The sequence below is a fragment of the Onychomys torridus genome, chromosome 4 (genome assembly GCF_903995425.1).
Source record: "Onychomys torridus chromosome 4, mOncTor1.1, whole genome shotgun sequence".
In the NCBI taxonomy this organism is placed as follows: domain Eukaryota; kingdom Metazoa; phylum Chordata; class Mammalia; order Rodentia; family Cricetidae; genus Onychomys; species Onychomys torridus.
The window spans coordinates 64,275,993-64,288,690 of record NC_050446.1 but is presented as its reverse complement, the minus strand read 5'-3'; the positions used below and the strand labels follow the sequence as shown (position 1 = coordinate 64,288,690).

The following is a 12,698-nucleotide window of genomic DNA, read 5'->3' as shown; positions in this document are numbered from 1 at the left end:
TCTCTGCATATATATGGGCCTCTAAAGATTTTCCTTTGGCTGTTTGTTTGTTTGTTTGTTTGTCCTCTTCTGGTATGTTTGGTTTTCTTCCATTTTGTCTTATTCTTTTCTCTGGGGGGAGTGTCTTACTGAAGGTGGTTTTGATGTGAACACTGAACACTCACAACCATTGTCAAGATCATTTCCAACTGCTAAGGTATGTTTCTCAAATGTGCTTATTAGATATTGTGATTTTTCACATATGGGAATCATAACTTCTTAATGTTTGCCAAATACAGTCAGAGAAGTTTTCCTCTTCATACTAATTTTTAAAATGTAACAGATAAATATTTATCCTTATCATTAGATAATGTGAAGCTCATAGAAATCAAGCAATGAATAAGACCCATCTATCCATTATATGAAATATTATTTACCCTTAGATACTTCTATTAATAATGAGAATAAATTACAATGATAAAAATAATTAGTTGTACCTCTCACTCATAAGTCCCAAAGATTAGTTAGTATTAATTGCATTCTTTTTAAGTCCTTGATTCTAAGCACAAACACTGATAACTCACTATGAGACCTATCTTTTTGACTTTTTAGAAAGTAAGGTTGGGTATGATTCTTCTTGAGATCATCACAGAGTCAAATGTTTCTCCATGTTTTGCCCACTCACTCATGCTAATCTGGTAAGTGTATAGATCTTTTCAAAAAGTAACTTGAAACCTTGCACTTGTATGTTGTGCATATTTTTCTATTTTAACCAATTCTCACCATAAATTGTAAGGCAGCTTTCACTTTATAGACAGATGACGAAGCAGCTTCATGTGACACCAGGAAATGTATATGAGAGGGGTGACCTAGGGAAACCAGGCTTCTCACTTGCTCCTTACAGGTCTTGAATGGATGTGTTAGGCCAATGCTACAGTGGTTCTTCATGGATTACAAAAGAATTCTGGGACCCAAACTTTATAATAATGTTAGAGATAAAGTGATATTAAGGTAGGACAAGAGAAGAGAACAGTTCCAGGAATCCAAAGCATGATTTTCTTAGGACTTGGTATGTAAATATGTCATGATGCATCCACATGTTCACTGACAAAATTGGTCATATGAAGTTATCACTCAAATCATATAAAATGCAATGAAGTATGATAAGCACATTCGGAGAGAATTATGAACCAATATTTGTATAATACAGCAATTATGGGGTATAGGTTTAATGGTAAGAATTTGAGGAATATCACTTGTTAAAAAATTGTCAGACAAAATTAAGTAAGAATAATAATAATCAAAATTATAATTTTTCTTCTGATTTCCAGCATAGGATCATTAATTTTTTGGTTTTATATTATATAAAATAACTATAAAAATGTAGAAAAATAATGATATTATCTAGCAAATTGTTTCCAAGTGGGATTGAATAAACAAATACCTATAAGAAACTACTACTAAAAGAGAGTAAGCATTGTCATTTTATTTAATACTACTTTGATCTTCTACATAGTCCTATCCATCATTACCTTACCTCTCACATAGATAAATATCAAATTCTACACATGTTATTAAAAGTATTAAACTCAATGAGGAATAATGTCCAGTACACAGAAGAAATACTTTTTTAGAGCTATGACAAGGCTTTCTGATATAATGTCAATTATTATGGATTAGTTTAAAATAATACATTTATTCCTTTATTAAATCATGTTTATTATTGCCCTGACCTTCTTTACATCCACTGTTAGGCTATTTTAATTGCTTATTATTATTTATTATGGATAAATATATCAAGATGACTATTTTTCCAGATCCTCTTAATTTGTTTGAAAAAGATAGACTCATAACTTATTTCTATTTGTTCCTTGCAAAGTGAAAATACCTTTACTAAGGGATGAAAAGAAAACTTGATAAATAGTCTAATACCCCAGTTTCCTTCTCTGGATTTGATGGAGAAATGAACTCAATTCTGTTTTTTCCAAGGCACAAAAGTAAGTTTACTATATTGGTTCCCAGACTTTCCTCTTACTCAAATGACTTGTTTGTTTTCAAGTTATATTTTTAATGATCCTTCATGGTTCCTCATTTCATAAATTAAAGAACAAAAATCTTTAGCTTCATCTTGGTGGACATTACTTTGATTCTCTATCTACTTGAAACCCTCCACCTCCAGCTTTGTCTACAACGAAGTTGATGTTTGTACTCTTTGCAAGTATCTTCATCCTGTCATCCATGAGTCAACTTGACTAACACAAAGTATGAAGAAGTGTTTTTTTATATGAAAAACAACAATTATAATATCCACAAAATTTCACAACTGAGCAGCATCTAAATATTAGTTATGAAAATGCAGAAATGGAATGAAGTTGAGGATGCATTATTTTTCCTGGCAAAGTGACTAAATTTTCAATGAAGCAGATGGAGAAGAGGAATGTGACAGAATTTGTTCTCCTGGGGCTCACACAGAACCCAAACATGCAGACAATTGTATTTGCTGTGTTTTTGGTCATCTACATAGTCTCTGTGGTTGGAAATTTGCTCATTCTGGTCACCATTAGACACAGTTGATTGGTAGGGTCCCCTATGTACTTCTTCCTTGCCTATCTCTCATTTATTGATGCCTGCTATTCTTCTGTTAATAACCCTGAACTGAATTTTGATTCACTTCATGAACAAAGACCATCCAGTTCAATGGTTGCATGACTAAAGTCTTTGGAGAGCATTTCTTTGCAGCTGCAGAAGTCAACTTGATTACTGTGATGGCTTATGATCGCTATGTAGCCATCTGCAAGCCACTGCACTATGCAACCATCATGAACCGAGTAGTATGTAACCTACTGGTGGGAGTGTCATGGATGGGAGGCTTTCTTCATGGAATCATACAGATCCTGTTTATTATTGATTTACCCTTCTGTGGCCCTAATGTCATAGATCACTTTATGTGTGATCTTAACCCTTTGCTTGAACTGGTCTGCACTGATACCCACATTCTGGGGCTATTTGTTGCTGCCAACAGTGGATTTATCTGTCTATTAACATTTAGTCTTCTTCTAGGCTCCTACACAGTTGTCCTGTGCTCACTAAGAAACCACAGTGCAGAAGGGAGGTACAAAGCCTTCTCTACTTGTGTCTCCCACATCACAGTGGTTGTCTTATTCTTTGTGCCTTCCATTTTTGTGTACATGAGGCCTGCAACTACTTTACCAATTGATAAGGCAGTTGCTGTATTCTATACAACGATAACTCCTATCTTAAACCCTTTAATCTATAATTTGAGAAATGCTCAAATTAAAGTTGCTATCAGGGGACTGTTCAATACAAAAATTCATTAAGAAGACAAATAAACATACTTCTGTGAGGATCAGGAAAAGATCCAATGTACAATATTTTTTTTTTTCAGGACAGGGTTTTTCTGTGTAGCTTTGTGTCTTTGCTGGAATTCATTCTGTAGCCCAGGTTGGCCTCAAACTCACAGAGATCCACCTGCCTCTGCCTCCCGAGTGCTAGGATTAAAGGCATGACCCACTACCGCCAGGCTCAATGTACATCTTTGTGTTGACTCCATATAGAATATTTACAGCATGAGGATTAAAACAACTGTTGTTTGTGGTGTGGCTTTGAAGGAAGCAGAAATAAGAACCATATATTGAAGAAACCTAATCCTGTTTAGGTTATAATTGCACTACTGGTATAACACACATTTCCCCTCTCTGATGCTTATTCAGTACTAATTGTTGTGTCTCACTCCAGAAATGCTTTTTATAATGAGGTGAGCCACAAGTTATTCAGGTCAGAATATCCTGATCTCTGTTTCAACTATCTTATTCATCATCTAGTGTAGATGTATCAGGCTTTTAAAATAAGAAACACAGAACCGATTGCAGAGTTAAAAACCACAAGGTCAGAGCAAGAGCGAAAAACCTTACCCTTCACTGCTTCTGCAGATCTTCCTCTCCACAAGAGACCTACTTCTCTGTATCCTGTCTATTTAAAAACTTTCTGTTCTCTTCTCTCATTGGTTTTAAACCTAGCCACATGACCTCCTCGTCACTGCCTGTTTGTACAGACCTCCAGGTCTTCTATGGTTGGTATTGAGATTAAAGGCGCATGTCTGCCATGCTGGCTGTGTCCTTGACCACACAGAGATCCACCTAGCTCTGCCTCCCAAGTACTGGGATTAAAGGCGTGCCCCACTACTGCTCAGTTTCTGCTCTGGCTTGCTCTGACCTCAAGGCAACTTTATTGACATACAAATAAAACCACATTTCAATACAAATAAAATATCACTATAATCTAGGCACACAGCTATGTCTTTTGATGTTGAATATTTGCTGTTGACTCCTGCCACATAAACCCCATTCTTAATTTTCATTGGCATTTCCTAGTTCTGTGATATTTATCTACTGTAATCACCAATTAACAGTAAAGAAACATTCAGGGTCTATTCTCTCAGCCATAACTACCTTTCTCAGGGTTTTTATCAGAATTGTCTTCTGAGCTCAGCTAGGTTGAGTAGTAGGATTAACATGATAAATGGCACTAATATTCCTATTTCAATGATATTTTAATCTCTCCTTCACCATATTTAGATAAGACAATTTTCAACATCTCTAATTTAATCATTGTGGACTCTCCTTTTTAGCCATGTCACAACCAATTATATGGACAATGACCTCATCACTAACTAAACTGCAACACTGAATGAAGGCTCTTGGTCTAGGAAGTCTACATTGTTCATGCTGAATTGATAGAGGCTGAAGTTTGCCCCACTTCAGTGAATAAATACAAAAGCCACATTTAATAGTCTAGAGACTTTTTCCATGGAAAGATACATAGCTTTGTACTCTTGTCTTTTTTTTTTAAGCCCTGTTGTAGCTGTTATATTCATGGATTTTCTTCCAAATTTAAAACTTTATTGTTATAAATTAAATTATAAAATATACTTAATAAATATGAAATTTTAATTTTCACTTTGAATCTGAGTATAAAGTAACAGAATATCACTACTGTATTACTTACAAAAGTAGTAGTATCCATGCAACCAGCAAGTTATCTGGTGACAGGCCTATTTCACAATTCTAGTGAGTCTAGAGAAAACATATTGAACCCATGTGACCATTTACTACCAGGCATTTTCACTACTGATTTTAAATCATGATATTTAGTAACTCATTTAAGAAAATGGTAGTGTTCTGAGTACAAAAATTATTTGATCCAGTAGGTGGTATTCTATAGGATCAAGATAATGAGAATCCTATATAAATTAAGTTTTAAAATCCAGAAATTTCTTGATCGTTAGCAGCGAAGTAAAGCCTAAAGTCAGAAGAATGTAAATAGACATACTCATTAATAAGATTTTCTTTTGAGAAAGAGTAATGGTTCCATTGAAAAAAATAAGGAATAATGACTTTAAATTGTGATTAATATACTGTATCTCTGCTAAGTCAGAGTAAACTTTTTACCTCAGAAAGTAATTCTTTTGGATTCCTAAAATCCTCTGTCCAAAAGTGAACCACTTTTTAAACTCCATGTAAACAGGATTCATAATCTGAATCTGAACCTTTTTTTTTTTCTCCACATGCTGTTTTTCACTGAGATACCTTAAATTCCAAAATGGCAAATGACTGCCAGTGTAAAGGATTTTTAATGAACGTTGAGGAGAGAAAATGTTTGGGACCAGTAATGATTTATTTTTTCCATATTTTGAGTATTTCATAATACATTGAGAATGTGACCAAATTTATGGCTTAAAGATAATTTTATGTACTTTTAGCACACTTGTATTTTGACTGCAAACTACCACAAGATGAGGTGTGGAATTTTCTATTCTTGGTATCATGTCTGAACACAAGTGTTAGATTTTACAGTGCTTTGTGTTTTCAATTTCTATATTAGGTGTGTTCTACCTGTATGATTAATGCTAACTTAAACATTTGTCAGACTTCTATTTCTAAACCTAACAGTTACTACAGTGTTGAGGTCAGATATAATTTGCTAAATAATATGATCATAAACTTGAATGAAACCTTAGTGAATCCTTGCAAAGATACAGAATTTTCCAGATAATTTTTCTCTAGTTGTAGAATCTGTCCACTCCTTCAATACCATTTTTAGGCATTTAGCTTTTGCAATGTTCTCTTGATGTTGGTTTCTCATTTTGCTCCTTCTCTATGGCTTCAATTATGTTGGGCAAATTCCAAGACAATACAGCTCAAGCTAGGAACAGTGCCATGAGGGCAAAGATAACTGTTGTAATGAAGCCACATGGGTCCTTTGAAGCCCACTATACTTGGCCCAAGCTTTGATGTCAATCCTCTTCATAGCAAGTAGGAAACTGGACTATTGTGCTCTAATTTTTCCTGGGTTGAACCATCACAATTAAGATGACCATTCATTATTGTCTTCTTTAGTTTGACCACATTTTGGAGAGGTTTGAATTCACCAGGCAGTAAGTATAAATTTATCTGAGTGAAAAAATTTCATAAAATATATTCTAATCATGCCCCCATACCCTCCCTGATCCTTTCCACTTTCGCACTAACCCAACTGCATGCTCTTTTTTGCTCTTTAAAAAGAAAAAGATCAGGCAAATGACAATAAGAAATAATTAAGAAGCACAAGAAACAACAACAACAACACACATACACATACACATACACATACACATACACATACACACATACACAAAAAAAACGAAACAAAACAAAAAAACCACCCAGAGCTTGGAAACCATAATATACAGGCAAAATATCAATGAGAAGAGATGCTGGAACAAAATATTGAGACAAAAGAAATGTATAAAAAAAATCCAAAAAAAAAAAAAAAAAAAAAACCTGAGCGAGAAAACAGTAGTGTATTCTGAGAAAAACAATATATTTCTTGTAAGTTTTTGGAGATATAAATGGTATGTTCAAATGTGTGATTATACTTATTTGTTTTTTGTATTTGTGGGGTTGGAGAACTGAGCTCAGGGCCTTCCCCCTTTGTAACCATGTATTCTGTCAATGAAGTATAGGACAAGCTAGCTGGTGGTTAGAGTCCAATCCATCTACAAAGCTCTGAAACATGTTGAGCTAATTAAAAGTTAATTTCTATCTCAATAACAGGATAAAGAAATGGCTGTGTCTCATACCCGTACATTGCAATTATTGTTTTTACTGTTTTTCAGACTATAGATGAGGAGATTAGGTATAGGGGCAATCATATGTAAAACATGGAAACTTCCTTCTCCTTGTTCTGACTTCGTAAGGCAGTATGTAGGTATACATTTCAGGCACATAAATTATAACTGCCACCATTATGTGAGAACTACCAGTTGAGAGAGCTTTGCATCCCCCCATGGATGATCTTGTCCTCAGATTATACAAACCTGAAAATGTACCCAGATCTGCACCTCTACTGTGGTTCTCATGCTCATCAGACACTTGGCTACAGCAAAGATAAACATTTACTGTAATTAATGTACTGCCTAATTGCTGGTAGGGAATCTTTATCCTACTGTCCATTATCTTGGTCTACTATGGTGTCATTGTCAACCTCCTGTACTACATGGTCATTATGAATGGGAAAAGGTATGATATGCTGATTGTCCTGTACCCATGATTTCATTCCTATCCCATACTTTATTAGGTTCAGGATATTTAGTATGGCATTGAAATTCTTGATCTATTTGTTGTAGTTTTATGCTAGATTATAGATATAGATATATTTCTACATATAGATATTCAGTTTGATCAGCATCATTTTTAAAGATGTCTTATCCACAGTGTATATTTTGGCCTCAACTTAAAAAAATAATGTACCTCTTGGTTTATGAAACAATGGCTGCAACTTCAATTATATTCAATCAATCAACACATATGTTTTTAAGCCAATACTGTTGCTGTTTTAACTATTATAGCTCTGCAACACAATTTGAAATATGAGATTGTGATATCTCCAGGTATTTTATTATTCAAGATTATTTTAGCTATTTTTTGTTTTGTCATGTGTGTTTGTGTCTGTGTGTATATGTGTGTGTGTGTGTGTGTGTGTGTATGTGTGTGTGTGTGTGTGTATGAATGTGTCTTTCTATATGAAGCTTACCATTGTTCTTTTTTTTCTATTTTTGTGAAGATTTGTGTTGGAATTTTGATGTTCATTTCATGGAATTTGTAGAACTGTTTTTTGCTCAAGCTAAGACTTCAAGTACTATACTGAATATGTAGGAAGAAAGCAGATGTCCTTAAAACAAGGTTATCTTGTTCCTGATTTTTTGGAGATGCTTTGTGATTTCTTCATTAAGTTTTATATTGGCTGTGCATTTGCTGTACATCATCTGTATTATCTTGAAGTATGTCCATTGTATCCCTAGCCTTTCCAGGATATTTATCATGAATGGATATTGGATTTGACAAATACCTTTTCTTCATGTGTTTTTTGTTGTTTTCTTTCAGTCTGTTTATATGGTAAATTAAGTTTATTGATTTACATATTTTGACGCATTTCTGCATCTCTGGAATGACACTTATTTGATCATGGTGGAAAACTATTTGACTTGTACTTGGATTCAGTTTGTTACGATTTTATTGGGAATTTTTACATATATGTTCATAAGGCATAATGTTCCATAACTTACTTTTGTTATTGAGTATATATGTGGTTTTGGATCAAAATAATAGTGGCTCCATAAAAATAATTAGGAAATATTATTTCAGTTTTATTTTGTAGAATAATTTGAGAAATATTGGCCTGTATTGTTCTTGGAAGGTCTGGTAGAATTCTGCGCTGATTCCATGTGGACCTGGCCTTTTCAAAAATGATTTTTGAGAAAGAAGCCAAAACTGTACAATGGAACAAAGAAAGCATCTTCAACAAATTATGGTGTAATAACTGGACGTCAACATGTAGAAGACTGAAAATACATCGATATCTGGCACCGTGCAAAACACAGAAGTCCAAGTGGATCAAAGACCTCAACATAAATCCAGTTACTCTGAACCTGATAAAAGAGAAGTATGAAGTAGTCTTGAATGCACTGCTACTGGGGAGCACTTCCTAAATATAACCCCAGTAGCACAGACAGTGAGAGAAACAATTAATAAATGGGACATCCTGAAACAGAGAAGCTTTTGTAGTGCTAAGGATACAGTCAATAAGACAAAAGGAAAGCCCACAGAATAGGAAAAGACCTTCACTAACCCCACATCTAACAGAGGGCTGATATACAGAATATATAAAGAACCAAGAAATTAGACATCAAAATATGCAACAGTCCAATTTAAAAAAAATGGGATATATAGCTAAATAGAGAATTCTCAACAGAAGAAGCTAAAATGGCTGAAACACATTTAAGGAATTGATCAACATCCTTAAACATCTTGGAAATGCAAATCAAAATGACTCTGAGATACCATCTTCCAACCTTCAGAATGGCTAAGATCAAAAACACTGAAGGCAGCTGATGTTGGAGTGGCTGTGGAACCAGGGGAACACTCCTACAATGTTGGTGGGAATGTAAACTTGTACAGCCACTTTGGAAATCAATATGGTGCTTCCTTAAAAAATTGGGAATCAATCTCCCTCAAAACACAGCTATACCACTCTTTGGCATATACCCTAGAAATGTTCAATCATACCACAAGGACACATGGTCAACTATGTTCATAGCAGCATTATTTGTAATAGCCAGAACATGGAAACAACCTAGATACTCTTCAAGTGAGGAATGGATAAATAAAATGTGGTTCATATACACAATGGAGCACTACACAGCAGAGGAAAAAGAGTGACATCATGAGTTTTGCAGGTGAATGGATGGAACTAGAAAACATCATCCTGAGTGAGGTAACCCAGACTCAGAAAGACAAACATGGTATGCACTCACTCATAAGTGGATACTAGATGTAAAGCAAAGGATAACCAGACTGCAACTGAGAACTTGAGGTAGTCTACCTAGTCAAGAGGACCCTATGAAAGACACAGGAATTGCCCAGAAACAGAGAAATGCATGAGATCTACATGAGAATACTGGGGGTGAAGGGAGTAATTGAGGGCAAGGGTTGTGGACAAGAGAGCTTAGGGCAGCAGGAGAGCCCAGCTGGATCAGGAACAGAGTGGGAGAACAAGGGAAGACATTCCACGATTAATGAAGACCCCATGGGAATAGGAAAGAAGCAAAGTGCTAGAGAAGTGCCCAGAAATCCACAAAGATGACTCCACTATAGACTACTGGTAATGGTCGGTAGAGTGCCTGAGCTAACCTACTCCAGTGATCAGATGGCCAAACACCCTAACTGTCATGATAGAACTCTCATCCAGTGACTGATATTAGCAAGAATTATTAAAATGTCTTATCAATAAAAGTCAAACCTGAGGCCAGTTATTGGGGTGAATGATGGAAGATCAGAGAGACAGAGCAGGCCACAGCTTCCTCACCTTGCCAATTCCTCAGCTGATCCTATTTCCTCAGACTGGAAGCTTCTGTGTCCTCATCCAAATGGATCTCAGCTGAACTGCTTCTCAAAAGTCTAAAAGCTGAACCAGCCAAATGCTTCTAGTTTCTGGTCTTCATGCCTTATATACCTTTCTGCTTTCTGCCATCACTCCCTGGGATTAAAGGCTCAATTTCTGGGATTAAAGGCATGAGTCACCATGTTTGGCTGTATCCTTGAAAACACAGAGTTGAGGTAGATGTCTGCCTCTGGAAGGCTAGTATTAAAGGCATGTACTACCACTGCCTATCCTCTATGTTTAATATTGTGGATGTTCTGTACTCTGACCACAGATAAATTTATTAGCACACACAATATTTTGGGGAACATAATACCCCCACAACTGACAGAAGCAGATTGATGGCCAAGCCCCAGGTGGAGCTCCAGGAGTCCAATCGGCAAGAGAGAAGAGGTATTCTATGAGCAAGAGATATCAGGACCATGATTGGAAAAAGCACAGGGACAAACAGCCAAATTAGTGGAAACACATAGGCTGTCTGGATAAGTGAGACAGTTGATTAGGGTGAACTGTTTAGGAGGTCCCCAGGCGATGGGACCAGGACCTGTCTTTGGTGCATGAGTTGGCTTTTTGGAACCTAGTGCCTATGCTGAGAAAATTTGCTCCTCCTTGGTGCAGGGAGGAGGGGACACAACCTGCTTCAACTGAATGTTCCAGGCTGGGCTGACTCCCCAGGGGAGACCTTGTCTTGGAGGAGGTGGGAATGGGAGTGAATTGGGGGGGGAGGTTGGAAAGTGGGAGTAGGGAGGACAGGGGAAACCATGGCTGATATGTAAAATGACTAGGAAATCTCTTATATGAGATAAAAAAAAAATAATAGGAGTCTTTTAATTACAGCTTTGTTTTCATTAGAGATTATGGGCTTATCCAAAATATTTATCTTGAATAAAGATTTTTTAAAGTATTCCTTTATGATTCTTTGAATTTTCTTCATGTCTCTGTCAATGTCTTTCTTTCAATCTCAAGTCTATTAAATTGGATCCTCTTTCTCTGTTTTGCTGAATATGGTTAAAGATTTGTTAATCATGTTGATTTTCTGAAAGAAACAGCTCTTTGCTCCATTGATTCTTTATAAAATTTTTGTTTCTGTTTCATTAAATTGACCCCTGGCTTTATTTCTTCTTGTATACTCATTTTTGTTATTATATCGTCTTGTTTTTCTAGGGATTTCATGTGTGTCATTAAGTTATTAAATTAAGACTTCTCAGTGTTTTTGTAGGTACTTAGTCCAGGAACTTACCTTTTAAAACTACTTGCATTGTGATCCATAGAATAAGTTATGTCTTGCTATCATTTTCTTTCCATTCTAAAATTGTTTTTATTTTTATTGATTTTTGATATAATGTTTTACTTTTATATTTTTACTTGTAAATTCTTTTCTCACATAATATATGCAGAAAATGGTCCCCTTTCCTTTACTCCTCCCAGTTCATCCCACCTTCCTCCTATTTTGATCCACTCCATTTCTGTCTCTTAATAGAATAGAACAGGTTTTTTTTTTTCTACATGATAATAATAAAATATAAGATAAAACAAAAACTATCACCATGAAATTGGACAAGACAAACCAACAGAAGGAAAACAGTACAACAAAAGACATAACACTTAAAGACCTACTCATTCATGCACTCTGTAATCCCACAAAAGCACTAAATTGTAAGCCATAATTTAAGGGAAGGGGACCTGGTGCAGACCTGGGCAGGACCTGTGCTTGCTGTTTTAGTCTATGTGAATTCAACTGAACTTTGCTCATGTTGATTTAGAGGGCATGTTTCCTGTTGTCTTCCACCCTTTCTGACTCTTACACTCTTTCTGGCCATCTTTCACATGGTTTCTTGGATTTGATTGATGAATCTCATTTAGGGCTGAGTTCCTTCTCTCTCTCTCTCTCTCTCTCTCTCTCTCTCTCTCTCTCTCTCTCTCTCTCTCTCTCTCTCCCTCTCTCTCTCTCCCTCTGCCTCCTCTGTCTCACTGCATACTGTCTGTCTGTGGATCTGTGGTGGTTTGAAAGAAAATGGCCCCCAAAGGGAGTGCATTATTAGGAGATGTGGCCTTATTGAAGGAAGTATGTCACTGTGGAGACAGACTTTGAGGACTCTTTTTCTTAAGCTTCCCTCAGTGTGGCAGTCATTAAACTTCTTGTTGCCTGAAAGATGTAGCACTCTTAGTTCAAGCAATATGTCTGTCTGCCTGCTACTGTGCTCCCCTTCATGATCATGATG

General features: G+C 35.9%; 1 pseudogene; it reads left to right on the top strand.

Moving 5' to 3' along the window:
- The first annotated feature begins 2,394 nt into the window (after window positions 1-2,394).
- LOC118583037 lies at window positions 2,395-3,329 on the top strand (annotated as a pseudogene).
- The last annotated feature ends 9,369 nt before the right edge of the window (window positions 3,330-12,698 follow it).